The sequence below is a fragment of the Rhinatrema bivittatum genome, chromosome 2, assembly GCF_901001135.1.
Source record: "Rhinatrema bivittatum chromosome 2, aRhiBiv1.1, whole genome shotgun sequence".
Lineage (NCBI taxonomy): Eukaryota > Metazoa > Chordata > Amphibia > Gymnophiona > Rhinatrematidae > Rhinatrema > Rhinatrema bivittatum.
In genome coordinates, this window is record NC_042616.1 from 70,958,056 (window position 1) to 70,985,330 (window position 27,275).

General features: G+C 44.6%; 1 long non-coding RNA gene across 1 annotated transcript in view; it reads right to left on the reverse strand.

Moving 5' to 3' along the window:
• LOC115086026 overlaps positions 1-26,316 on the reverse strand; it is a 52,806-nt gene extending 26,490 nt beyond the window's left edge. Inside the window, exons 1-2 of the long non-coding RNA XR_003855013.1 lie at positions 26,022-26,316; positions 25,430-25,831 (exon numbers count right to left, since the gene is read on the reverse strand). This is a non-coding gene — a long non-coding RNA (uncharacterized LOC115086026). The remainder of the gene's footprint in view (positions 1-25,429; positions 25,832-26,021) is intronic.
• Between the last annotated feature and the right edge of the window lie 959 nt (positions 26,317-27,275).

Here is a 27,275-nt window from a genome sequence, read left to right on the forward strand (position 1 = left end):
AGTCCTAGTCTTCACTTAACCAAACCTTTTTAAATCAGATACTCAAAAATATCAATATTTACAGGAAATTTCCCCAGGGCAATGGCCAAAATGCTGCATTCTTTATAGTACCACCAAGCCATCTAACACCATTAACCATTATCAAAACCTGAAGTAGAAATAAAGGGTCTTCCCCAACCAGAATTATTCCAAGAGCAACAGACTAGTGACATAGGGCCTAGTTAGCAGCCCTTCACATTAGTAAGGATCCCTTGGGTCTTTAAATATGAAATCCCAGTGTTTTTTGATGCCTGGCACAGCATGCACAAAAGCATAATATCTAAAACACAAGTTGCCACCATATTTCTTAGAAACATAGAATATGACAGCAGATAAAAACTGCATGGCCCATCAGGTCTACCCAATATCATTCCTGGTGCATTGCCACAGACCCCAGCTGATCGCTGGCTTTCCCCTCACTTCTTTGCAACTAGGGATCTTCTCTGCTTACCCCATGATCTCTTGAAGTGCTTTACTGATTTTGTCTCCAACACCTCTAAAGGATAACAGATTCATGGAAATTTATTTATGTTTAAATATTTTAATTAAATTTTCACAAAACCATACAGTCAACGATGCAAGCATAACAGATGAAAAACAGAACAATAAGTCCCCAGCAACCCCCACCCCTTTATTTATTTAAAACATTTCTATTCCGCTCATGTCCAAAGTTCCAGGCAGATAACAATAAAACATGTCTTCCATTTAAAGATGGTGGAGGCAGAACAGCATCAGAATTCAAGGAAGCACAGAATAAGCCAAGAGGATACTTAGCCGAGAGGAAACAAAGGTAAAGCAAATGTTGCTTACCTGATGTAACAGGTGTTCTCACAGGACAGCAGGATGTTAGTCCTCACAAATGGGTGACATCGAGGATGGAGCCCACCACGGAAAACTTCTGTCAAAGTTTAAACAGAACTTTGACTGGCCCCTACTGGGCATGCCCAGGAAGGCACTGACCCTGCAGCCAGCAGGGGTCTCCCTTCAGTCTGATTTTCAAAGCTACAGGCAGTGCCTAGAAAGTAAAAACAAAACGAACCCAACACCGCGGGGTGGCGGGCGGGTTTCGTGAGGACTAACATCCTGCTGTCCTGTGAGAACACCTGTTACATCAGGTAAGCAACATTTGCTTTCTCACAGGACAAGCAGGATGGTTGTCCTCACAAATGGGTGAGTACCGAGCTGAGGATGTCCTGACTTGCACCAAATGCACCCAACGACGTGCAACAGGCAGTACAAGTGGGGTGGAATTTGGGAAAGGGCATCCGCACCCTACCGGGAAGGTGGAAGGGTGTTGGTACATCAGGTTGGAAAAAGGTTACGCAAGACAGATTGGCCGAAGATGGAGTCCTGTCTTCCAGCTTTGTCCAAACAATAGTGGGCTGCAAAGGTATGGAGAGAACTCCAGGTTGCAGCCCTGCAGATGTCAGGAAGCGGCACCGATCGAAGGTGTGCCACTGACGTCGCCATGGCCCTCACAGAGTGTGCTTTGACACGGTCTTGGAAAGGAATGCCAGCCTGCTCATAGCAGAAAGAAATGCAGTCCGCCAACCAGGAGGAAAGAGCCTGCTTACCCACAGGTTGTCCTAACTTGTTAGGATGGAAAGAGACGAATAATTGAGTGCTCTTCCTGTGAGAAACTGTACGGTCTAGGTAAAAGGCTAGAGCTCGTTTACAGTCTAGGGTATGCAGGGTCTGTTCTCCAGAGTTGGAGTGGGGCCTGGGAAAAAAGATAGGTAGTATGATGGATTGATTGATATGAAACTCAGAAACTACCTTAGGTAAAAATTTAGGGTGAGTGCGGAGTACCGCCCGGTCCTGCAGGAGTTTAGTGTAAGGCGGATAGGTAACTAGGGCCTGTAATTCACTAACCCTGCGAGCTGAAGTGATAGCCAAAAGGAATAACACTTTCCATGTGAGATACTTTAACTCACAGGAGTGCAGAGGTTCGAAAGGAGGTTTCATTAGACGACCAAGAACCAGATTAAGGTCCCAGGATGGGGCCGGAGGCCGTAAGGGTGGCTTCAGATGGAGCAAGCCTTTAAGAAAACGTGTTACTAGGGGTTGTACTGAAATAGGGACACCCTGTACACCTTTATGGAAGGCGGCTACCGCACTGACATGCATCCTAATGGAAGAGGTTTTAAGACCTGATTCAGAGAGATGCCATAAATAGTCCAAGAATTTGGAAATTGGACAGGAAAGGGGATCAAGGGACTGAGAAGTGCACCATGATGTGTACCTTTTCCATTTGTATGAGTAAGACTTTCTTGTGGAAGGCTTTCGTGAAGCTATCAGGACTCGAGAAACGGAATCTGAAAGGTTGAAAGGCTGAAGGACTAACCTTTCAACATCCATGCCGTCAGGGACAAGGCTTGGAGGTTGGGATGGAGGAGGCATCCGTCGTTTTGAGTGAGCAGATGCGGGTCCTTTCCCAGAGGAATGTGCCTGCGGATGGAGAGATCCTGGAGTATTGGAAACCATACTTGGCGTGGCCAGTAAGGTGCTATCAGGATCATGGTTCCTCCGTCCTGGCGTAGCTTCACGAGAGTCTTTGACACAAGAGGAAGTGGGGGGGAATGCGTAGAGCAGACCGGTTGTCCACTTGAGGGAGAATGCATCCCTCGGCCGAGAGTTCTGGCTCCGAATGAGAGAGCAGTAATCGTCCACTTTGTGGTTCTGAGGGGACGCAAAGAGGTCTATGCGGGGAGAACCCCACTTGTGAAACAGAGAGGTCGCTACCAGAGGATCGAGTGACCACTCGTGCGGTCGGAAGACACGGCTCAGCCGGTCTGCCAATACATTGTCTACTCCCGGCAGGTAAGTGGCCCTGAGGTACATAGAGTGGGAGAGGGCTTCCGCCCAGATCTGCGCAGCTTCCTGACACAGAAGGAAGGAGCCTGTGCCTCCCTGCTTGTTTATGTACCACATGGCCACTTGGTTGTCCGTCTGGATTAAGATTATCTGATGAAAGAGATGATCTTTGAAAGTGCGGAGCGCATAGCGGATTGCTCGAAGTTCCAGGAAATTGATCTGGTGTTCGGCTTCCTCGTTGGACCATAACCCTTGGGTTTGAAAATTGTCCACATGGGCCCCCCAACCGATGTGGGAAGCGTCGGTGGTTAGGATAACTTGCGGATCCGGTGGAAGAAAGGGTAAGCCCTGAAGGAGGTTGACCTGAGTCGTCCACCAAGTTAAGGATAGGCGCAGCGCTTGTGTGACTGTGATTATGGAGGACAGAGGCTGAAAAGCTTGAATCCATTGTTGTCGTAGAGTCCATTGTGTTACCCTCATGGCTAGTCTGGTCATGGGAGTGACTTGAACCGAGGATGCCATGTGTCCTAGGAGAACTAGGAATTGGCGAGCTGTGGCAGTGTCTTGAGACTGGAGCTGGTGAGCTAGGGACATGAGAGTTTGGACCCGTTGTAGCGGAAGGTAGGCCTTTGCCTGTAAGGTGTCCAAGTCTGCCCCAATGAAAGATAAGGTTTGAGATGGGACGAAGCAAGATTTCTCGTAATTGACAAGAAACCCTAAGGAAAGGAGTGTGTTGATTGTCAATTGTAGGGAGGACCGGGCAATCTGAGGGGTGGAGGCCCTGATCAGCCAGTCGTCCAGATAGGGGTATACGTGGACACCTTCCTTCCTGAGGAATGCTGCTACAACTACGAGGCATTTGGTGAAGACCCGTGGAGCAGATGCCAGACCGAAAGGCAGTACTCGGTATTGATAATGGTCGCGGCCTACGAGAAACCGCAGATATTTGCGATGGGATTGTGTTATCGCAATATGGGTATAAGCTTCCTTGAGGTCGAGGGAGCACAGCCAATCCCCTTTCTGCAGCAGAGGGAGTAACGTGCCCAGGGTTACCATCTTGAACTTTTCTTTTTGCAGATACTTGTTGAGGGCTCGAAGGTCTAAAATTGGACGTAGCCCTCCTGATTTCTTTGGAATTAGGAAGTATCTGGAATAGAATCCCTTGCCTCGTTGAGAGGGAGGAACGAGTTCTATAGCATTTGATTGCAGAAGAAGAGATACTTCCTGTTGTAATTGAGCCAAATGGCTGGATAGACTCCACGCTTGAAGCGGCGGGGAGTCTGCCGGAAGAGTTATGAAATTGAGGTGGTAACCCTGTGCGATAATCGCCAGCACCCACTGGTCTGAGGTAATCCGTATCCAATGCTGTAGAAAGTGGCACAGACGACCCCCTACAGGGATGTGGGGGAGTGGGATATGGCATGTGCTCCGAGTCGGGAAGTCAAAGGCCTGCCGCAGGCCCGGGGGGTGGGGCTACAGCAGGTCTTTGTTTCCGAGGTTGGCGTGGCTGAGGTCTGGTGGAGGATCGAGCCGGACGAGGCCTAGTCGACGGAGGGTAATAACGACGTGGCCGAAAGAATGACTTTTTGGAGTCCTTCTTAGGTGGTGGTTTGGAGGATACCTCAGATGGAACAGACGAAAGTTGTTTCAACGTCTCGTGGTGATCCTTCAATTCCGCCACAATTTGTTGAATCTGTTCTCCGAACAGATTATCCCCTAAGCAGGGTAAATCGGCTAGACGATCCTGAACCTCTGGGCGAAGGTTGGATGATTTTAACCAAGCCCAACGTCTGGCTGAGATGGCAGTAGCTGAGACTTTCGTGGAAGCATCGAAGATATCGTAGGCCGTTCGGATCTCGTGCTTCCCAGCTTCAAATCCTTTGTGAAGGAGGGCTTGAAGCTGTGGCTGGTATTGGTCCGGTAAGGTGTCAGCGTAGTCCTGCATTTGTTTAAGGATAGCTCTGTTGTACTGAGTCATATAAAGTTGGTATGAAGCTATACGAGATATCAACATAGCCCCATGATACACTTTCCTTCCCACACTATCAAGAAATTGGTTGTCCTTGATAGGGGGAGTGGAAGAGTGTGGCTTTAAACGCTTGGCTTTCTTTTGCGCAGACTCAACTACAACAGAGCGATGATCCAGTTGAGACTTCTGAAATCCTGGTGCTGACTGAACGAGGTAGGTTGAGTCAGCTTTTTTATTGACTGGTGACACAGATGAAGGTGATTCCCAGTTTTTCTTTAAAAGATCCAGAAATACTTGGTGAATGGGGATGGAAGCGATGATCTTGGGGGCATCCAGAAATTGGAGCAGCTCCATCATTTGGTGCCTGTCATCGGTCTCAGATTGCAGCTGAAAAGGCACAACTTCTGACATCTCCTTTACAAAATTTATAAAGGAGAGATCTTCAGGAGGAGATCGTTTTCTACTCTCTGTAGGAGATGGTGGGGATGGTAAATCTGTATCTGAAGATGAATCATCACCCCAGGTATCATAAGGATCATGTAAGGTTTGCTGTCCTGAAGGACCTGGTAGAGGATCCAAAGGCATCGATGGAACCGGTGCTGCAAGCGGAACAGTGAACGGCATCGAGGGCTTCGGGGCCATCGATGGAATCGGTGCCGATCTTGGAATCGATGGAGCCGAAGGATAAATCGGTGGAAAGGTATGTGAAGGCACCGATGGAACGACACCGGACGGAGGAATCCGGAACGGTGTTTCTCCTGTCGATGAATGTCCTTCCGGAGATGATGGTGTAGTCGGTGCTAATGAAATCACCGATGGAAGGGCGCGCATAAGTGCCTCCATACGATTTAGTATCGGTGCCAACGCTTCCACTATAGGCTCGGTGGTCGGTTCCATCCTCGGTGGCAGAGTCGGTGCTGAGGTCGGTGCCTGAGGCGGTGCCGGAATCGGTGCCGGAGGCGGTGCCGGTGGAGGCTGGAATCTTCGCATCGCATTCTCGATGGCCTCCTGGACCAGCCGGTCCAGTTCTGCCCGGAGACCAGGGGTAAGCATACCCGGCTCGACGGGAGAGGGAGGCTGAGGCAGGGCCGGAGGGACCACCGTAACCGGTGGGATCACAGCCCCCGCACCCCGGGAGGGTGAGGGTTTCCTCGGTGCCTGCGAACGAGACGTGGACGGTGCCAGGTCCGACCGAGGCTTTTTCTTCGGTGGCTCGGCCTGTTCAGAGGTCGATGGTTGCGGATCCTCGACGGGCCGAGACTTGTGCCGTCGATGGCGATGCTTATCCTTCCGATCTCCTCGGTCATCCGGGGAGGGGACAGGAGTCGACGGCCGAGAAGTCATCGATGGTGGACGGTCACCGGCGGGTTGGCGATGGTGGTGCAACTTCGACGGTGCCGGTTCCGATGACGTCGATGCTATCGATGGCGTTGGGGTGGGTGCATGGAAGAGGAGCCCCATCTTCTCCATCCTGGCCTTGCGACCCTTAGGTGTCATTAAGGCACATTTGGTGCAAGTCAGGACATCATGCTCACTACCCAAACATAAAACACAAACCCTATGGGGGTCAGTGATGGACATAGTCCGGGTACAATCCGGACATCGACGGAACCCCGTCGCCATGGCTTAAGGCCAAATTTAGGCGCGGGCTCAGTAAGTTCCCACAGGCCTCAAGGGCCAAAATCGACGGCCGCCGATTAAAAAAGGGAAAAAACTTACCGGTTTCCGCGAAAGTGACAAAAATTTGTCGAAGGGAGACCCCTGAGGGGCAAATTTTCTTCGGATAGAAAAAAACCGAATTCCTGTCAGGAACGTGGTAAGAGAGCTCCTTTCACCGCGTGGCAACTGCTGCGCGGAAAAAAGAAGACTGAAGGGAGACCCCTGCTGGCTGCAGGGTCAGTGCCTTCCTGGGCATGCCCAGTAGGGGCCAGTCAAAGTTCTGTTTAAACTTTGACAGAAGTTTTCCGTGGTGGGCTCCATCCTCGATGTCACCCATTTGTGAGGACAACCATCCTGCTTGTCCTGTGAGAAAGTCAAAGACCAAGCAGGGCAGTGCCAGCCACCATGTGGCTCGTTGGCTCAAGTCTAAAATCACAGTCACTTGCAAGGTCTGGGGGAAAGGGCATGCACTAGAAAAACTCTGGTCCAACATGCTAACACAACACTGCAACTGTGTGCACCGTCCTTCCTTTACAGGTGCATTCATAATTTACAGAGCATTAGCAAGCACAATAGGGGGCAGCTATTGACACTGGCAAGGTGCAGGCATGCACTAGACAAACTCTGGTCCAACATGCTAACACGACACTGCCACGAGGGCAGGGATGGGAGACAGAAAGAGCATTGAGGATCCCACCTCTTATACCAGCAGGACATCTTATATTTCAGTTCACGCGTCTGATTACCACCCTTTCTCCATTCTGAGGGTCTTGCCACTGCCCCTCGATATGAGAATAAACTAAGCTGGAGGAGAGAATAAAGAAACAGGGCTAAGCCACTTGTGTGCCCATGATTTACACATGGGAGCACCAGCCAGCAGGGAGAAAGTGCAATAGACATTTCCTCACCTCACTGGAACCTTTGCAGGATGCACTGCTCTTTATTAGACCTAACCGAAAAGATGGTAATAGTGTAGTGCACACACCCAATCTCACCCCAGGTCATTGCACAGATGAGATCTCATCAGTAACTGTGAAACTGTGGAGCACCCTATAATCTGAGAACAGTTTTGCTAGGGCTTAAAGCAAGCTCCGTGTCCTACAAAGAGCCCCATCATATTCGCATCCTAGTTCCAGTTTCCCTGGCATAGACTCTCCTTTATGGGATGGAAATTGTTGCCATCTCTAGGAGCAGCATTATCTGCCCTGAATCAAGCTTGGTGAGATTTATTATTTATTAAAATCATTTATATCCCACGTCATCAAAACATATCTGAGTGGGTTACAAATTAATATTTATAACTCATTAAAACAATAAACATAAATAAATAATATAAAAGCAGAGCAAAACACATATAATAACTGAGTAAAACATTTTAAAAACATAATATATAAAAATATAACATGACATTACCTATGGCATTACACAGTCCTGAGACAAAATAAATGCTTAAAACTGGATCAAATTTTGACTTGCATAAACATCATAAATGAAACATCGCCACCTAGCCACTTTCTTCCAAAAAGGTGCTAAGATTGTCTAAAAATCACTAAAAGTAAAGTAAACAGATGAGTTTTAAGCAGCTTACAAAATGAGGGAAGAGACTTTCCTCAGACTGCCATAAAGTGTGTCCCAAACAAACAATGACATAGCTCCGGGTGGGCTTGGGTGGACCATGGCTGTCAGGGTTTCCTCCCCCTGTCAGCAATTAGAGGCCCCTTGTGGCACTGGATTGGGATATGCTGGCGGGATTCCCACAGCATGGCAGCACTCGATGCCCAGTGATGTCCTGCCAGCGGAAGGAAGACCACATCGGGGAAGAGGTGAGTCACATAGCATTGTGACAGAGGAAAGGGAAGGAGCGGAAGTGAGAATGAGGAGTACCTGGAGGGAGTGAGTGACTGAGAGGGAAGGGGAGGGAGTGAGTGACTGAGAGGGAAGGGAGGTGAGCGTGAGAGAAGAGGGTTTGAGTGACCTGAGAGGAAAGGGGGAGGGAGGGAGGCAGTGAGAGGAAGGGGTGAGTGAGAGTGAGAGTGAGGGAAAGGGAAAGGGAAGACAGTGAGTGGGAGGGAAGGGGAATGAATGAAAGAGGAAAGAGGGAGGGGAAAAGGGAGTGAAGGAGAAGAAGCGAGTGTAGAAGAGTGACATTCTTGCATCACACACTCATATGTATCTATATCTATGAGAGAAAGCAGATAAAGTTGTGTGTGCGCCTTCCACTAATCCATGACAATCTCAGGGTTATTGGAAATCAAAAGTTCCCAGGTATGGAGTGGGAAAATTTTTTTATCCTTATTAGATTATTTTGAAATATGTAATTGATTTTTGGGAAATGTTTAAAGGGTTTTTTAGCCTTATTCTTTTTATTTATTAGGTTTTCTATTAATTTGTTTTAAATGTTTTTATTAGTATGATTGATTTATATTTCTTGATTTTATGAGGATTGATGTTTCTATTTTTGCATTATTGCAATGAAAGGGGAGGGGGCTGGAAAGCAAGACTTGGGGACTGGGAGGGAAGAGGAGGCTAGGGATCAAGATTGCTGGGAATTGGGAGGAGTAGGGGAATCAGACTACTATTGCTTCTGTTTCTCTCAGATGGTAAGTGGGAATAATTTGATTTTCTGTGTGTCATTTTGGGAAATGTGCATCTCAATATTTATAAAAGAGAGAAAATGCAATTGTTTTTATGTCTCTGGTGCAGGAAGAGTCTGGCTTTTGGGGTTTCCAGTTCAGCATTTGTCTCCATGTTTCTCTTTAAATGTTTGCTCAATTATTCTGTATTTGGTGAGGGTCTGTTTGTGTTTTGCTAGCGTATAGTTTCTGTGTCAGGATCTGTAGCCATTCAACTTGCTCTTTTTTTTTCAAACTGTACCCTCTAGTTCAAAGGTGTATTATGTTGTACAGCAGTGAGCAAGCATGAGAGAGAGCATGTGTGTGTGAATGAGCAAATATGTAAGCCTGAAAGAGAATTGTGAGTCAGTGAGCATGTATGTGAGCCTGAGAGAGTTCCCTGGTGTGAAGAGCAGGGGAATTTACTAATCTTTATTAGTTGTAATTATTGGGTGTTATTTGGTGTGTGCTGTTTTGAAATATATTGGTACTTGGGAAATTTTTAAAAATTTGTATGAGTTTTAAATTATTTGATGTGCTGTTTGTCAGCTGTTTTGAAATATTTACTCTTTTTATTAGTATTAGAATTTAAAGAAAGAAATAATGCTATTCTGTTTGAAGATGAAGGATATAGGCTAAATTATAATAATTCTTTTGTCATAACATCAGGTGGAGTTTTAGAAAACTTTGCAGGATATCATCGTGTATGTTGAGATGATTATCTTTATAATACACTTGACTCTGGTCAACTTTAAATTAAGTTGTGGGGTATTGTTTCTTCAGTCACCTTTAAATATAACTGAATTGTTTCCATAAGTGTATATAGTTTAGTGTTGATAAGTGCTTGAAATAATTGAGTTAAAATATTTTAAAGTGTCGCCCATGATGTGACTGCTGTCTCGAATGCCGGTATATAAAAATCTGAAATAAATAAATATATAAATAAATGATGCATGACAGATGTTGCAGGCTATTTTGACACCTATTGTCAGGTTCAGACTTGTGTGCCTACTGCCCTCCCATATTAATCATAGGTCCCCTCCAAAATACTAGCTCTGTCTATGCCACTGGTTATAAAGTTCAGGACCTGCCACATAAAAAATTCCTTCCCTCAAATGACTATGTAATTACTGAAAAATACTTGGATTTCTTGGACAAATGTTCTGTTTGTTTTCACTCTTCCAGATGGAAAGGTTCACACAAGGGAACAAGACCCCATACACATTCATCACAAGGAGAAAGCCTGTCAGATAAACGCAGCTGTACAGTTCCTACACAGCTACGAGGGCAGGATCCGCATGGGATGCATGGAAGCAATAGATATTTGGAGAATCCATCCCACCCATGCTATAATTTTATTTATTTATTTGTTTTAAGAAAAGCAGGAACTACAAGTCTATTGCATGCCATGGGGTAAAACCAGGACTGAATCAACCTTTTCTGAAAAAAACTGGAGCAAGCTGATAACTCTGTCCCATTTATGAATGTGTCTGGGGACCAGCTGGCCCAGCCCTTCTCTGATAACAATTCCTCCAGTGTGTTATGGAACAGGACGTCCTACTCTTAGCTCGTACAGAAGAATCAGAATACGAGTACAATAATCTACTGAGCTGCGACTTCAAAAACCCATACTTTTTCTTTATGTTTTCTAGCACCTTTACGTATTCAGCAGCCTAAGGTACACGCAAGCTCCAGGCACTAGCTGACAACCCAGTATCTGAGGGACCAATGCAATAAAGTGCGCCCAGTCTAGCACACAGGTTTACACATGGCTGGATGTGCATTCTGGACAAGCTAGACTAGCACCTAATGCAATAAGGAAATTAGCGCATCCAAAACACGCGCCCAAACAAATGCAAAGCCGATAGCGGCTATGAAGCTATTACTCCCGATGCAGAAAATTGCTGGGCGCCCAATGCATACTTTTTAATGTGCCAAATTTAACGCCAGCCGTGGAGGTGGAGTAAAGTCAATCTGCAAGTCAAGGGCTCATGAGAAACTATAAGATACGATCCTCTGGTTACTCCTATTTAGCATCATTGTGGCACCTAAATTTACTGCTTGCAGTGTTGAAAAATAAATGTATATTGGCTAGATTTAAAAAAAACAAAAACACAAAACCAAAAAAAACCCCTCTTCTGGTTGCACAATTTAGACGCTCATGGCAAGGGGCACTTAGCTATGGGCATCTTCAGCAACCTCAGCAAAAATCGGCCAAAAGCAGCGTGATAAAAACGGATGCTTGTATTGAGTGCCTGATGCATTTGAGCTCTAGGGATGTACAATTCTCCCCTAGCATGCCTTTTTTTTTTTTTTTTACACAGCCTTTCATTTAAATACTACATTGGGCGCCCAGGGGATATGGCTGCATGCGCATTAGTAAAACGGGCGCTCAATATGAGTGCCCTTTTTCAACGTGCATCTTACTGCATCGGCCCCTGTCTCACTCTGCATCTGTGGAAGCTCCTCTGTCTTTGAGTGTTCTGGGTACATGAACAGGCAAGGCCGTGGCCCAAGGGCTTCTCAAATCTGTGCTGTTGATCCTGCAACCAATCCAGTTTTCAGGCGATGTACCGTGAATATGCATGAGCTAAATTTGCATACATTCAAAACCCAGTACATGCAATTTTATTCCATGCATATTCATAGTGGATATTCTGAAAACTCTGCTGGCTGCAGGGACACCGGGACAGGTTTGGGAAGCCCTGCCTTAGCTCCTGTGTGATCACACTTCTGTTCCAGAAATTACTCAGTCCGGGCAGTAACAGAATTTAGCCATGAGAATGGGATTTCTCCAGCCTGCATGTGAGTTGGAGGAGTAAACAAAAAAAAAAAAAATCACAAGGAAAATCAACCAGTGAAACTTTAGGAAGGCATTTGAGAAGTACCGCAACCTCACTCCAAATTCACCATGAGTTTGGTGTGATTTTCACAATAACTCATTAAGGACTCTTTTCTCAGCTTGAACAAACTGAGATTTCCAGATGGAAACAGGAGCATGCTGAAAAGTTTAATCTGTCAAACACAGTGCCATGGAATATGAAAGCACAGTGTCTTTCTTTCTATATTCAACTTAACAGAGAGATGAATATACGTTGTCCATATTCACTTAGGAATGTAGGTGCAATACATACATTTTATTTCTCCTTCTAATCTGCTATTTCTCCTTGTAATCTGCAATGCTTGGATATATGTGGTCTTGAAAGCTCATGCACTACTCCATCTCTCTTGCTGGTCCTTTAAAAGGTGTCACAACTCACAGATTCCAGGCACCTCCAGGACCAGTTGGGCCATTGGAATGCCACACGACAAGATAAAATCAAAATGAAGCAGTGCCACCTACTGGCTAATCAGATCAACTGCATATTTACTTCTGCTGCCAGATGTCAAATGAGAAAGCCAAGAGGACATGCATCTTCTGTTGGGCAACCAACAGCAAGGACAGCAACAGAAAGGAGCAAAGTATGAGCAGTGTGCATTCAGTAATCAGGGACAGTGAAGTTTGGCTAGCAACACTCAGGAAGAAGCGCGCATTCATCGTCAGGAAATGCTCTCTGCTTGCGTGCACGTCTTATTCAACTGACCAGACATGTCCTTTGTTACAGGTCATTATCACAATGACAAAAACCCCCCCACAACTGGAACAAGAGGGTGTCTATGCAACCTAGTCAAAATACTGAGGAAGGTCCTTCTTGTGAAGATCAGCGCAAAGGACTATATCATGGATGGAAACAGTAGAACTAAAAATCCAGGTTCAAACTGATTGAAGAAAAACTAAAATTTAAATAAGAATATAAGAAATTGCCATACTGGGTCAGATCAAGGGTCCATCAAGCCCAGAATCCTGTTTCCAACAGTAGCCAATCCAGGTTACAAGTACCTGGCAAGTACCCAAAAACTAAGTAGATCCCATGCTACCGATGTCAGTAATAGCAGTGGCTATTCCCTAAGTCAACTTGATTAATAGCAGTTAATGGACTTCTCCTCCAAGAACTTATCCAAACCTTTTTGAAACCCAGCTATACTAACTGCACTAACCACATCCTCTGGCAACAAATTCCAGAGCTTAATTGTGATTTAACTACTCTGAATAATTTTGTGTCATCCGCAAATTTGATTACCTCACTTGTCGTATTTCTTTCCAGATCATTTATAAATATACTAGCCTTTAAGCCCGTAACAACGGGCTACATTACATTTTTTTTTCAGTCCATTTTCGAACACAGCACCCTTCTACACTTTTTCTCTCTCACTCCCCCTTCCCTCCACTCAGTCTTACTCACCCTCTGTCTCCCACTGCCTCCTTCCCCTCTCTCTCACCTCCCTCCCCTTCCCTCAGTCACTCCCACCTCTCTCCCCTTCCCTCAGTCACTCCCCACCCCCTCTCCCTCAGCCCTCCTCCACTCCCTTTTTCTCTGCTCCACAACTTCTTACCCTTCCACTTACTCACATCCCTGTCTCTCACCTCTCCCTCATTCTCCCTCTCCCCTCACTCTTCCCCACCCCCTCCCTCCCTCCCCCTCCCTCAGTCCCTCCCTCCCACTCAGTCCCTCCCTCTCACTCAGTCCCTCCCTCCCCCTCCCTCAGTCCCTCCCTCCCTCTCACTCAGTCCCTCCCTCCTTCTCACTCAGTCCCTCCCTCCCTACTGGCCGCCGCTGCCGCCGCTCCTCATCATCACCGCTCACCGCTGCCGTTCGCTGCCGCCCGCCGCCGCTGCCATTCGACGCTGCCATGTTTTTTTTTTTTCCACTGATGCTTGCCCGCACATGCGCAGTAGAGCTGCTCTCTACTGCGCATTTGCGGCACGTCGGTCCGGGCTCCCTTATAGGTATGATTGAAAAGCACCGGTCCCAGTACAAATCCCTGAGGCACTCCACTGTTTACCCTTTTCCACTGAGAAAATTGACCATTTCATCCTACTCTCCGTTTCCTCTCTTAACCAGTTTGTAATCCACGAAAGGACATCGCCCCCTATCACATGACTTTTTACTTTTCCTAGAAGCCTCTCATGAGGAACTTTGTCAAATGCCTTCTGAAAACCCAAATACACTACATCTACTGGGATTTTTTTTTCTATTTTTCTCATTTTATCAAAGTTTCCCTTTTGAAAGTTTAGCACTAGAACCATGGATTTGCTTACTGCCCCCCTTCCAGTCATTAATTCAAATTTGATCATATTATGATCACTATTGCCAAGCAGTTCCACCACAGTTACCTCTCTCACCAAATCCTGTGCTCCACTGAGAATTAGATCTAAAATTGCTCCCTCTCTCATCGGTTCCTAAACCAATTGCTCCATAAAATTGTCATTTATTCCATCCAGGAACTTTATCTCTCTAGCATGTCCTGATGATACATTTACCCAATCAATATTGGGGTAATTGACATATCCCATTATTACTGCACTACCAATTTGGTTAGCTTCCCTAATTAATTTGGTTAGCTTCCCTAATTAATTTTATTGTAGTTATGATGATTTATGGCTTTCTGCAAAGAGGATCATGAAAGAATACATTACTTTTTGTTTTATTATGTGATTGATTGGATCTGATTGTTTTCTTTGCTTTTTATATTATATACTTGTGCATTTATAAACTGCAATAAATATAAAATAAATTAAAACAGATTAATAAGGATTTTTTAATGCTGGTAAGTGCTTGAAATAATTGAGGTAAAATATTTTAAAGTTTCATGCATGATGCATAATGGCTGTTGCAAACTACTTAGAAAGCCATTGTAAGGTGCAGTATATGGCATTATTTATCAGTAAGAATATAACTAGCAGGTCTCAGACTTGCATGTCTACAGCCCACCCAAAAAATCAATTCAGTCTCTAACTTTAGGCCTATCTCCCTTCTACCAAAGGTCCTTGCTTGTGTTATGCACAGCTGCTTTCTGGATTGTAGACTCTCCACCAATACTACTGTCACCTATGTGGAACCTGGTCCTCCCTCTCTTTCCCCCCACATCCTCAAACTGTACCCCATTATTTCTTTGATCTCCCGCAGACTCTAAGACCTCCTCCTTTCTCTTCCTCCCAGCTGCCTTCCATGCTACTGATCACCCCCTTCCTCCTCCTCTCCAGGCTGATTTCCTCAGCTGTAGCTGACAACTAGTTTTCTCCCTACCTTACTAACCACTCCTGTGGAGTTCTGCCTAACAGATGCCATTCCTCCTGCTCTGCACTAAAACCGAGTGAATGAGGATTTGTGGGCAAATCTGTAGGTGGAGAGGAAAGCATTAAATCGGCATCTTCCCTTGTGCATATCAAATATCTTTGTGCAGGCAGTGTCTAACATTATTGGGGGTGAAAGAGAGCTTGCCTAGTATTTGCTATTCGGTTCCCCCCCTTTCCTTGATATACGCCTTCCAGAGACCAAAAAGAATGTATTCTCTACTTTTTTTTTTTGTTAGCCATTTCAACAATCCTTTGCTATCATCCCTTTTAAACTTTCAAAAACTGTTTTGCATATGTAGGCTTAACACTTGACCTACATTCTACAGCCCTTTTTTTATTTTTCTCAAATCACAGTAACATTCCTCCTGCAGTAGAAACACTAAAATGCATGACCTGCCAAAGCTGTGCGTAATCCAGGGCAGGTCCGGTGAGCCAAGCAACCATTCTCTGAAGAATGGGAAGCAAGGGAAACTCTGCAGCTGTTTCCTGTCGCTTGCACATAGCTCTCCTGATGGAAGGGATTTGTGCTTGCAACACGCCTTCAATCAAGGGAAAAGTCCTGCTTTGATCTGGGTAACTGCTTGCCTTTTCACCTAAAAGTGACACTGACTTTTCCTGAGATCACACAAACTGTGCATAGGATTTAACAGCAGTCGGGTGTAGCCTATGTTTAAAGCAGATGCCAATACTGTGTGCACCTGAACTGATATAAACTCCAGCCTTTTTCCAGCAGTCCCACTAAAGTATATTTCTGCAAAAGACCGCTCTGTCACACAGAGTGATTCTACATGCAAAGAGGGTAATTTTAAAAAGGATTTGCATGCTTACAACTGGGTTTTACATTTATAAATACACTCGTGGCTTTGACCAGCTTCGACCGCCTTCGATAGACTTCGCCTTATAAATTTTCTTCTTGGAAATTGACTTTGAATATATAGGTAGGAAACGTAAGGCGAAGGTTTATACCTCCTCTCCTGCTCCAAATAATACCGGACCTATGGATGCCCACATTAAGATATTGCCAAAGACGGACAGTGAAAGTGCCACTTTAGAAAGTGTCCCTGAGTCCGGGCAAGGGCCCGACTACACCTCCGCAACCTCTAGGAGCTCTAGGGGTGGAAGGAACCCTCGAGGACAGTCAAGTGTGAGTAAGGGAGATGGAGATTGCTCTCTCCCTGAAAATTCCTTGCATGGACTATCCCTTACCCTACACCACGAGCCCCTAGTAAAAGCCTGCTGAGCCCAAGAGAGCCACCAGACATTACGTTGAGAGACTTGTGGAAAATGCTAGTTAGGTTAGATTCTAATGTCTCGCAAGTAAATGAATCGCTTACTTCTCTGGCAAATGCAAATAAAAGTTCAATAGAAGAACAAGGGAAAAGACTGATAGAGGTAGAAACTGCTATAAAGTCTATAACTGGAAATGTACAAAATATACAAAATGCTGAAAGTATGCACACAGCAGATAGTTTATCATTGCATTCAGAGCTAGAAAATGTGGAAAATATGTTGCCTATTAAAAACTTGCGCTTGGTTAATTTTCCAATTACACGGTTATTGTCACCTTATGAAATGTTCAGGAAATTCCTGATAGAAAATCTTTCATATGAAGCTGATAAAATTCCAATTATATCTAAGATTTTCTATTTCCCTTTACAACCCAGAACTTCACAAGATGGAGGAATGGAGAGAAGTCCAGGGATTTCCTCCTTTTTGGAGGAATCACTCGATATTATAAATAAAAGAACTACTTTATTTGTTTCTTTCTCTCTTGAGAGAGAGAAAGATCAAGTGTTTGAGAAGTTTTTTAGGAACAAAGATTGCTGCTTCTGTGGGCAAAGAGTATATCTATTTCCTGATGTCTCGAGGCCTACACAGGCCCGAAGACAATTCCTAGCCCTGAAAAGTAAAGCCCTAGAGATTGGGGCAACATTTTATTTAAAATTTCCCTCTAAGTGTTATATTAATTTTCAGGGAAATAAATTTATATTCTCAGACCCTTTACATTTGGAGACATTTCTTGCAGACAAATCTGACCCTAACAGAGTATAACAACATCTTACTATAAGGCCAATAGAAAATTTTGTAGCACTCTCTCTCTCCTCATTAGAGTTATTTGTGTGTGTATAATGTGTTATGGTGTGATCCCCCAGTTATATTTTCTTGTGCAACTTTTTCTGATTATGGTTAAATTTTATTTGAAAGATATTGGATGTTGTATAACAAGATTTCTTTTATTTATTTTGAAATTATGGTGGAATATATAAAAAATGTTTCAATAAAGTATAAATTGAAAAAAACCCAAAAAACCCCTAATTATCCCCACATTCACACACATCATTCATATTATTAAAATACATATCAGACACCCAACAATATAGGATCCTCCGAGCTCTCTCCGAGCTTCCTCAGGGATTAATATAAATGTACGAATACAATGATTACAATCTCAAGATTACCTTATTACATTATTGTAAAAACTGGAATATCATATTATATTTCTTTCCAATATTATCCATACACTTTAATACTTATCTTGAAACTTCAGTATTACTGTCCTCTGCTTCACCGTATGATCTTCCCAGATTACACACAATGTTCTTCTTATGTTCTCATACCGGTTTTCCTCCCAGTATTTCTTGATCTCAAAAATTTTTGTTCAATATTCACTGTTTTCAGTCATTTATCAAGGTGATTTCCCTTTCCACTCGTCCAAAGCTCCATTGGTACCTGTGCAATGCGATGTACTCCAACGTTCTCCCACTATTAACTAAATACACTAAATGCACCGACCTCACGACTCCTCGACCTCTCAAAAGGTCCACCTAAATCCCAGCGGCCCGGGTCCCTACGGGCTCCTCCCGGGGGGGACCGCGGGCTTCCAATGGCGAAGACCCAGTTGGCTTCTCCGACGTCTCGACTCTTCGCTTTCTGCACGGTCGCCTCAGACTTCAGTGTCAAGGGTCAGCCGGTCACATCTTCTGTTCCACCTCGCCACCCGACGAGGGAACCTAAGGACCCACCACCTAAGGTATACCATCCTCCCGTCGGTCCAAGGGTTCACAAGCCTGATCATAACATACACCTTCATAAATGTCCTTTTGAAACACACCACTATTTATTAGCCTCATTTCGTCAACAGAAAAACTTCAGTTTCCTTTATGTTGGAGGATTAGGACTACTGTAACACGTGTTGGGTATGGGCTTGACCCTCAGAAAGCTATGAGTAAATTACAATTAAAATATAATAAGCCTCCCATACCAAAACAGTACTAACTGCCAGCACTTAGAAAGTGAGAACCTTATCAATGAGAAGGCAGCACTGCAAATATTACACTAGGCCCTAAAACACCAATATACCTCCTATTAGGAAAACAGAACAAACCAAGCTGCTATAGATCCCTAAATGCTAGCAGAATAGTTCTCCTTGATCATGAATGCAGAACATAGGCAGACCCTCACCAAATACAGAAAAAAGAAACCATAAATAGAAACATGCAGGCAAAAACTGAATTGGAAACCACAAGTCAGACTCTGTATGCAGTGCAACAATGGAAAAACAGAACCATCACCAATCCTCAGCCATTAAATTAAAAAAAAATAAAATCAAGAAATACAATAAATACATAAATCATTATAGTATAGACATACTAATAAAGAGTTTTTCAAAACAGCTGATGAATGAAAGATCCAAATAATTAAAAACTCATATAAAATTTTTTTTAAATTGCCTAAATACCAATAAAATATTTCAAAACAGCAGATACATCAAATAATATCCAAAAATTAAAACTAATAACTAATAAGTATAAGAATTCATGCTTTCCATACCTGGAAATTTTTTTTTTTATTTCCAGTCACCCTGGGATTGTCGTAGATTATCCCTCATCCACAAGAGCATTACTAAAGAAAACCTCCACTGGCTCTGCCCCCCTCTCCTTCCTTGCTCCTCCACAAGACCCACCCGTCCTGCCCTTCAAGGAGCACTCCGCACTCCCTCTATCAAACCCTACAAACTGATCTCCACAATGAATAGAGCCTTTTCCCTCGCCGGCCCCACTCTTTGGAACTCTCTCCCTCCAGATCTGCGCACAGAGGGGTAGATTTTCAAAGGGATTCGCGCGTACCCCCCGAAAACCTACACCAACCCCCCCCCCCCCTGCGTGCGCTGAGCCTATTTTGCATAGGCTCGGTGGCCGGCGCATAAGTCCCGGGGCTTGCATGGAGGGGCGTGTCGGGAGGCGTACCGTGAGTGCCGCGGTGTTTTGGGGGTGTGGCGCCAGCCCGGGGGGGGGGGGGGGGGGAGGTCGAGGCCTCCGGACCAGCCCCTGGGTTGGGTAAGGGCGCGCCAGCAGCCTGCTGGCGCGCGCAGATTTACGCCTGCTTTCCGCAGGCGTAAATCTGCCAACAAAGGGGGTGGTTTTTAGATAGGGCCGGGGGGGTGGAAGGAAAGTTCCCCCCGAGGCCGCTCCGAAATTGGAGCGGCCTCGGGGGGAACAGGCAGCGCGCGCTGGGCTCGGCGCGCAGGTTGCACAAATGTGCACCCCCCTTGCACGCGCCGACCCCGGATTTTATAAGATACGCACTGCTACGCGCGTATGTTATAAAATCCAGCATACTTTTGTTCGCGCCTGGTGCAAGAACAAAAGTACGCCCGTGCGTACATTTATAAAATCTACCCCAGAGACATCCACTCCTAATTTAAAAAAAAAAAACTAAAAACTAAAAACATGGCTTTTTCTACAGGCCTACCCGTCCTCCAATCCCTCCACATGATTGTTATCAGAAATCTTTGTGACATTGTCACTGATTATTTCTTGTAAATGTTTTGTAAATTAGTTCTCCTCTTTTGTTAATTGTTTCTCTGTTAACTATAGTTACCGTTCCATGTAAAGGCCTTGCCTATTAGTTCTAAGTTAATTGTAAACCGATACGATGTGCAAACGGATGTCGGTATATAAAAAAATGCCAAATAAATAAATAAATTAGTGGGAGAGGGATGTACAAGCTTTCTCTTCCCTCTCTCATAGATATAGATATATATCTATACATACACACATACATACAAACATATGTTCTCTCTCATGCACATGCTCCCTTTCACATACACACGTTCTCTCTTACATACACACACAAAGATCTCTCACACCTACATGCTCATATACATATGCTCTCATATGTGCTCTCTCATATATACATGCTCACACACGTGCATGCTCAGACACATACAGCCTCTCTCACACACCACATGCATGTTGACACACACACACTTCTCACACATACATGCTCAGGCACACACACGAAGAGAAGTGGCAGGCCTGGACTCTCACCCATTCAGAGAGCCCCTTATGCTTGGATATCACAACCCTTCTTAATATAAACTGCAGAATTTATTGCTCAAAAAGAATCATTTAGACCTCTTACTCCATCAACCTTAGAGCTTGGTCTCTTCACCGGTCTCAATGCTCCCTTTCACAGATGCATGTTCACACACACACACAGACACACGTGCTCCCTTTCACACAATACTCAGACACATGCAAACATGTCACATACATGCTCAGACTCGCACACAGGTTTCATCCTCTTCATACACACACATATCGGCTCCCTCTCTCACACACACACACCAAGGACTCTCCTGGCAGCCATGAGGGGCTTCCTCTTCTTCACTTGCCACTGAGTGGTTAGGAATCACTTTGCAGTCTTTTTTTCTTCTGGCTGCTTGGGAGTTTGGGACCACCAGGCAGCCCCGCAGCTCCTTCCTCTTAGCCTTGTGGCAGGTTGGGAGCCTGCAGCTCCTTCCACTCAGCCATGCGGCGGATTGGGAACCGCTGCGTAGCCGCGGCAGCAGCCTCTTCCTATTCTTGGCCTCCTGGTGGGGCAAGGTGGTGGCGGTGGTGTCAACCGCATTGTTTTCATCTTGGGTCTGACTGTGCCCCCGGTCGCTGCCCCCTTCTGGTCACTGCTCCTTGCAAGTGCATGGCTTGCACAGTGGATTACGCCAGCCCTGCTGCCAGGCACTTTCGCCTGATACTATATATAGCAAGATCACATGCAGTAATGTTCCCTGCCGGCAGGATGATCATTAAAATGCAACAGACACCTCTACCCTTCAAACCTGTTCCCAAACACGAAGAGACACCCAAAAGAAGGGATGGGTGACTTTCAAAAGCCATTCACCTAGGTAAGTACCAACTTAGCCAAGTAAAAAGGCTACTCAAAAAATTTCCCTCCCTTAACCCCTTAACACATGGACGTTCTGCAAAGCAACATTCTTCTAACCACAATGCGATGAGGTGTTCCCGGAGGGGGCTCAATTTAGGTCGGACTCAGAAAAGGAAAAACACTGTGCACAGAATGTTTTTCAAAATTTCAGAGTGTGTAATGATTTTCCATGAAAAAAAAAACAAACCCAGCAGAAAATGCAATATTAAAAGCAAAAATATACATGTACTTTCACTTTGAAAAGTGTTGCGTAGATTGCAGGAAGTTTGAAAATGTTCCCCTGAGGCTCAGGTCTAGCTGTAAACCAATGTCACATCATTGCAAAACATGTGTCTTTTAAAAACACACTTTGCTGAGGGTATTCTAAATTATTAACGCGTAGAATCCCACAAAATATCGCAGAAGTGATTTTTGGGTAAAATTTAATTTGTGCTCCCACTCCATCTGCTTCTGGTTAGGCAATACCCCACTCCTGTGCCTGCTTTCCTCCTGTGGTCCAGGGAGTGGAGCCCAAGTCTCATGGTCATTCTGTATGTCTGGGGAAATGGTCCCCCAGCCCTGCACTGACTCCTCCTGTAGTCCAGGTAATGGATGCTCTCTTGAGCTGAATTTCCCTAGAAGTTCACTGTAAGAGTATCCCTTCCACCCTCTCTCCCTACTCCTCTGACCAATCTACTTTCACTTTGCCCTCTCAGGCCCCCAACTCCTCCACCTGCAACTATCTCTCCCCTCCCCCTCTAGGTTCAACCCTTTCCACTCTATCTCAACTCCCAGAGTTTGATCCCTCTCTCAGTACTGCTCCTCACACAGGCTCCCTATATCCCTCTCTCGCACTCTCACACACATACACAGGCTTCCTCTCTCTAGTGCACCCACACATCCCCTCATACAGTCTCCCTCTCTCTCATGCACAAACACACATACAGATTCCCTTTCTCTCTCGCACACATACACCCTCATACAGGCTCCCTCTCTTTCGAACACATCCCCTCATACAGGCTCCTTCTCTCTCATGCACATACACACACTCTCACACACTTCATACAGACTCCCTCTCTCTCGCACACACCCCGGCATGCAGGCTCCCCCTCTCACTTGCACGCACACACATCCACACAGGGTCCCTTTCTCTCTCTCATGCATACACCCTCCCACAGGCTACCTTTGTCTCTCTCTCAAACACCCCTGCAAACTGGCTCCCTTTCTCACTCACAGCCCCGCTACACATAAGCTCCCCCCCTCCTCTCTCACACACACACACACACTCACTCTCAAGTGGTGCCTGCTCCATCTTCGCTGCGAGTGGGATGGCCTACGCTCACGGCACGTCAGGGCCTGCTCCTTCTTCACCGCAAACAGGATGGCCTCTGCTCACGGTATGCCGGGGCCTGCCAAAATTCTGCACTAAATCTGCACAGAAGGGTAATTCTGCACAAATTCTGTGCTCCACAGCAGCACAGAAATCCCCAAGAACTAAAAAATGCTTCAACTGCCCTAAGTATCCAGTCAAATCAGCTATCAGTATGTAGACACTGCTAATGATCATTTCTAGTGTCACTAGACAAACCCAGTGCTGTACAAATACACATAAACATTTCCTGCTCTGTGGCACTTACACTCAATTTAAGATAAATAATATTTCTATTGTATCTACAAGACTATTGTTACCCAGGCAGACTCCTAGTGCAGTAAAACTCTAAACAGCATTTTCAGGCCTTGAGGCTTTTCCCCCCGGGGTTTAAGAAAAGTGACTGATCACTGTAAAATCTAAAAACTTTTTATTACATATTTTAATACCGATTCTTGGATTGTGTTTGGATGAGTAGCTGTAACTGTGGCCTGAAGAGGAGCTTTGTTGATGAAGAGTGCCTGGCCCAAAAAAAAATTAAATAAATGAAATACCATATGTTACAGAACAGGATTTTCCTGTTTATTTTTAGTTTTTTAAATCCTGATGTATTACCAAGAGCTCCAGTCTATAAGCCAAAGGTTAATGCTGTTGTCACCAAAAACTGCATAATATAAAGCCCCAGATGTGCACCTCTGTACCTGCAGATAATACCTTTCCTAACTAAACATCCTCACCTCCAAGGTGACTTCCTCAGTTTTACACATTCACTCTCTTCTCCACCTTGTCCATTTCCACAGGCTTCAGCTGCATCAGCCTCAAATGTTAGTTTTAGGGAGCAGAAATTATTTCAGTTTTTGACTCCCGCTACTTCAGCAGATCTAATAGCTTGTGACACAGCATCATTATCTTCAGGTAGGAACTATAGAGAATATGGTTATGCAATGAATTAAGATGAAATACATACTTCATTATTACTTTAAAATCTTGGCACCTCTCTGAGAAACTTCAGATCTAAACACTTAAGAGGTCCATATTCAAACGCCAATTAGGCGAATAACGTAATAATGATCCATCTAAAAGGCTTACCTGGATATGTCGGGGGCATTCCGGGGGCAGGCGAGAGGCATTCTGGGGAGGGGCCAAGTTAGCCAGATAAGTTAACTTATCCGTTAAGGCCATAAGGCTCTCCTAAAGTTAGCCAGTTCTACATAAGCTGCTAACTTTAAGATAGCCGGGTATATTCAGCAGCACAACTGAATATACACCACTAGCTAGCCAGTTATGTATAAATCGGATAACTAGCATAGTGGCTTAATATGGACACCCCTTAAGTGTCATGGTTGGCAATCATAATTTCTTGGGATTTTTAGTTCACATTTCCAGTAATGCTCAAAACAGTTTACAGCATTATTAGCATTCAGGTATCAAGTCCCTTCCCCAAGAGCAATGGGAGATAAAGAAACTTGCCCAAAGGTCATAAGGGGTGTTGGTGTGGTATTTGAACCCCTAGTTTTCAGTCCATTATTCCAATTGCTAAGCCATGCCTGTTCCATAGAGTCATTACAGAATTGGATCTAGCATTTGTTGGACTTGGGATTTCAAAATCAAATAACAAGTATTTATATTATCTTATTCCATCACCTACAGTTCTTAACCTTGGGTCCATGAACAGGGTTCAAAACTGAAAGCAAAAATTGTGTGTGTTTACATTAATTTTTCTGGACTATGGATCTATAACATTCGGCAGATTCTCAAAAAGTGTTTATGAGTCAAAATGTGCTTTATGAGTCAAATGAGTTTATGAGTCAAATGTGCTTTATCTATGACTTTATATATCCTGGGTTAATCAAGGCAAGTTCTGGGCATAGGCAACATAGGAATGTGCCTACTCAGCCAAATTCTGAAGGCATCTACAAACTGGGACTCTCCCTGCTGCTATTTGATTTCCAGAGTCAGCACCCCAGTCCCCTGTTTTGGGAGCCATAATCTTAAATCCAGCCCTGGGGATAGCTATCATGGATGGAAAGAAAAATAATATTCCAGATATGCAACAAATTCATCAAGTACACTAGCAAATTAACTTTTGCAAGAACAATACTAACTTCCACACTCCTAAGATTCCCTGGGAGAAACTGCATAACATTAAATATCTTTATTTATCTTTAAGAGCACAACATCAAAAGGATGAGACAGCACGTCAGTGCCTAGGAATACTTGTGCTTCTTGTCAACAAGAAGTCACTATATGATTGTGGTGGACCCCGAAGAATTTTATCACAGTTGCTCTTTTCAACCTGTTTTACTCTAATGTTCTTTCATGTAAGCTCTGAGATAGACTATTAATAGCTGAATAGTCAGTCCCTTTCATGATTCTCAGTGCCACACCTAATTTCAGTGACTATGCTTCTAATCTGTAAAGCAGTGATGCCGCCGCCTTCTGTTTTGTAGAGCTGGAAAACATGCATGCCTCCACGTTTTGAAATAATGCATGTACATGTAAACCTCTGCAACAACAAAACAAAAAAGACAGAAAACCAACACATTCAAGACGAACCACCAAAGGGCACAATTAATACTTACTGCAAGAACGAGATGTGTCTGAGCCGAGAGTGCTGACTGCTCTGCAGGCAGGGTACGTCGGACCTGACAGCGCTTTTAGGAGAATCTCCTCGTCCTGGGTTCAGTTCTCCCCCCCACTTTCCGATTGCTGGCTTAATGACTGCTGTCAAGGTGCCGCCCAGAGGTGGCTGCACCTCAAGCGGATGCATCAGGCGCAAAGCTCGGACCGTCTGTGCACATTTTCAACTCCCACAGGGCACCAGCCCACAAGCCTGCACAAACATTACGTGTCATTGAAGTCGTGCCTCATTTCCTTTGCTTTGCTTACCTTCACCTGGAACTAACCTTGGGGGCAATAAAAAGTCACAGACAGAAGCCAGATGGCCAGCAGGATTGCTAGTGAACCCCCAAACTCAGCAAAATCTATAAATGAAAAAGGAAAACAAGGGTGATAGTGAAACACAGGTCTCATAGTTCCGTTAAAACCCTAATAACCTACAGTTCTAATTGGCCTTGCATTCCAACAAAATTATTTCTTCATGTTTACACTTTATTTGCCGGCATCAACGTGGGGCGAGCGTTATTTATCAAAGTTTTGCTAGAGCAAGCTTACCTCCGTTTTGCTCTTAGATTTTTTTTTCCCATTGGAAACCGTCAGATGTTTTATTGGTAAATCGAAAGCGAGTTTTGCACCGAACCAGAGTTTTGACGCATCCTCTCTTAAGTGTTTGATTCATAAAATAACCCACTCGCTTCCCCTGCCCGTGCAGTAAGTGAGGAACGGCACTAAAAGGCTCGAGAAGTTTCTGTTGAAAGAAGCTAGGAGCGAAGATTCCTCCGAAGCGCCCATACCGGCTCTCAGCGCAGCTTCACGTGCCGCAGGTTACCTGCGTGTCCGCTCCACGCTTGGCTGCATTCCATTCTGCATTCCCCTGTGCAAGGATAGCACAGTATGAGGTAATTAATACGGAAAAAAACCCCAAAGAAAGAAGACCCTCAGCAACATTACAGGCCCTTAAAACAAAATAAAAATGCTTCTGGATGGAAGCGCTTGTGGCGAATACAATTCGAGCCAGCGGTCCCTGCTGTCGCGAGCACTCGGAGCGTCCGTGCTAGTTGCGCTCGCGCCTCGGCGAACGTTCGAAGCACGCGCGATGCAGTCGCGCTCGTGCCTGCACTTGAGTTTGCGGGAGCTAAAATAGAAGTCCTCCTATCCCTTTACAACCCCAGAAAAAAATAAAACCCGCACTTTTCCATTAAACGTTTGTGATGGCGCTCCGTCGAAAGAAGAAAAAGGAAAGGTTTGGAGCGGCGAATTAAACGGCATTTTATTTCTAAAGAGCACGCTTATGATTCCTAGAGCTAATAATGCGTGGGCAAAATAAAACGGACCTTCCTGAACATTCTTTACTGTTTAATGTTTGCTACGCTAAATTGGGATAATATATGTTCATTTATTTTTAAGATGCATGGTGTCTGGCTCCTGAGGTGTGTTTTTGCTTAAATTTTACTCTGGTTGAGAAAAGGACCTGACAGGCTTTTTTTTATTTTGTTTGAAATGTATGTTAAACATTCAAACATGTTTAATATCTCCATATTTCTATATGGAAATAAGAAGTTCCACCAGAATTAAATGAGCTTCACACCCACACCATACGCGTGGTTTCATTTTGAAAAAAAGGAGACTGATGATTATTTATTTATTTACAATACTTCTATACCGCTTATCGACAGTTTTAAGCGGTTTACAATTTTACATTCACAATACGCAAATACTAAATCTAAAAATAAAACAGTGTAGACGTGACATTCAATGAAAAACAAGATAAAAGGATAAATCAAGATAAATCTTCAATATAAAATATCA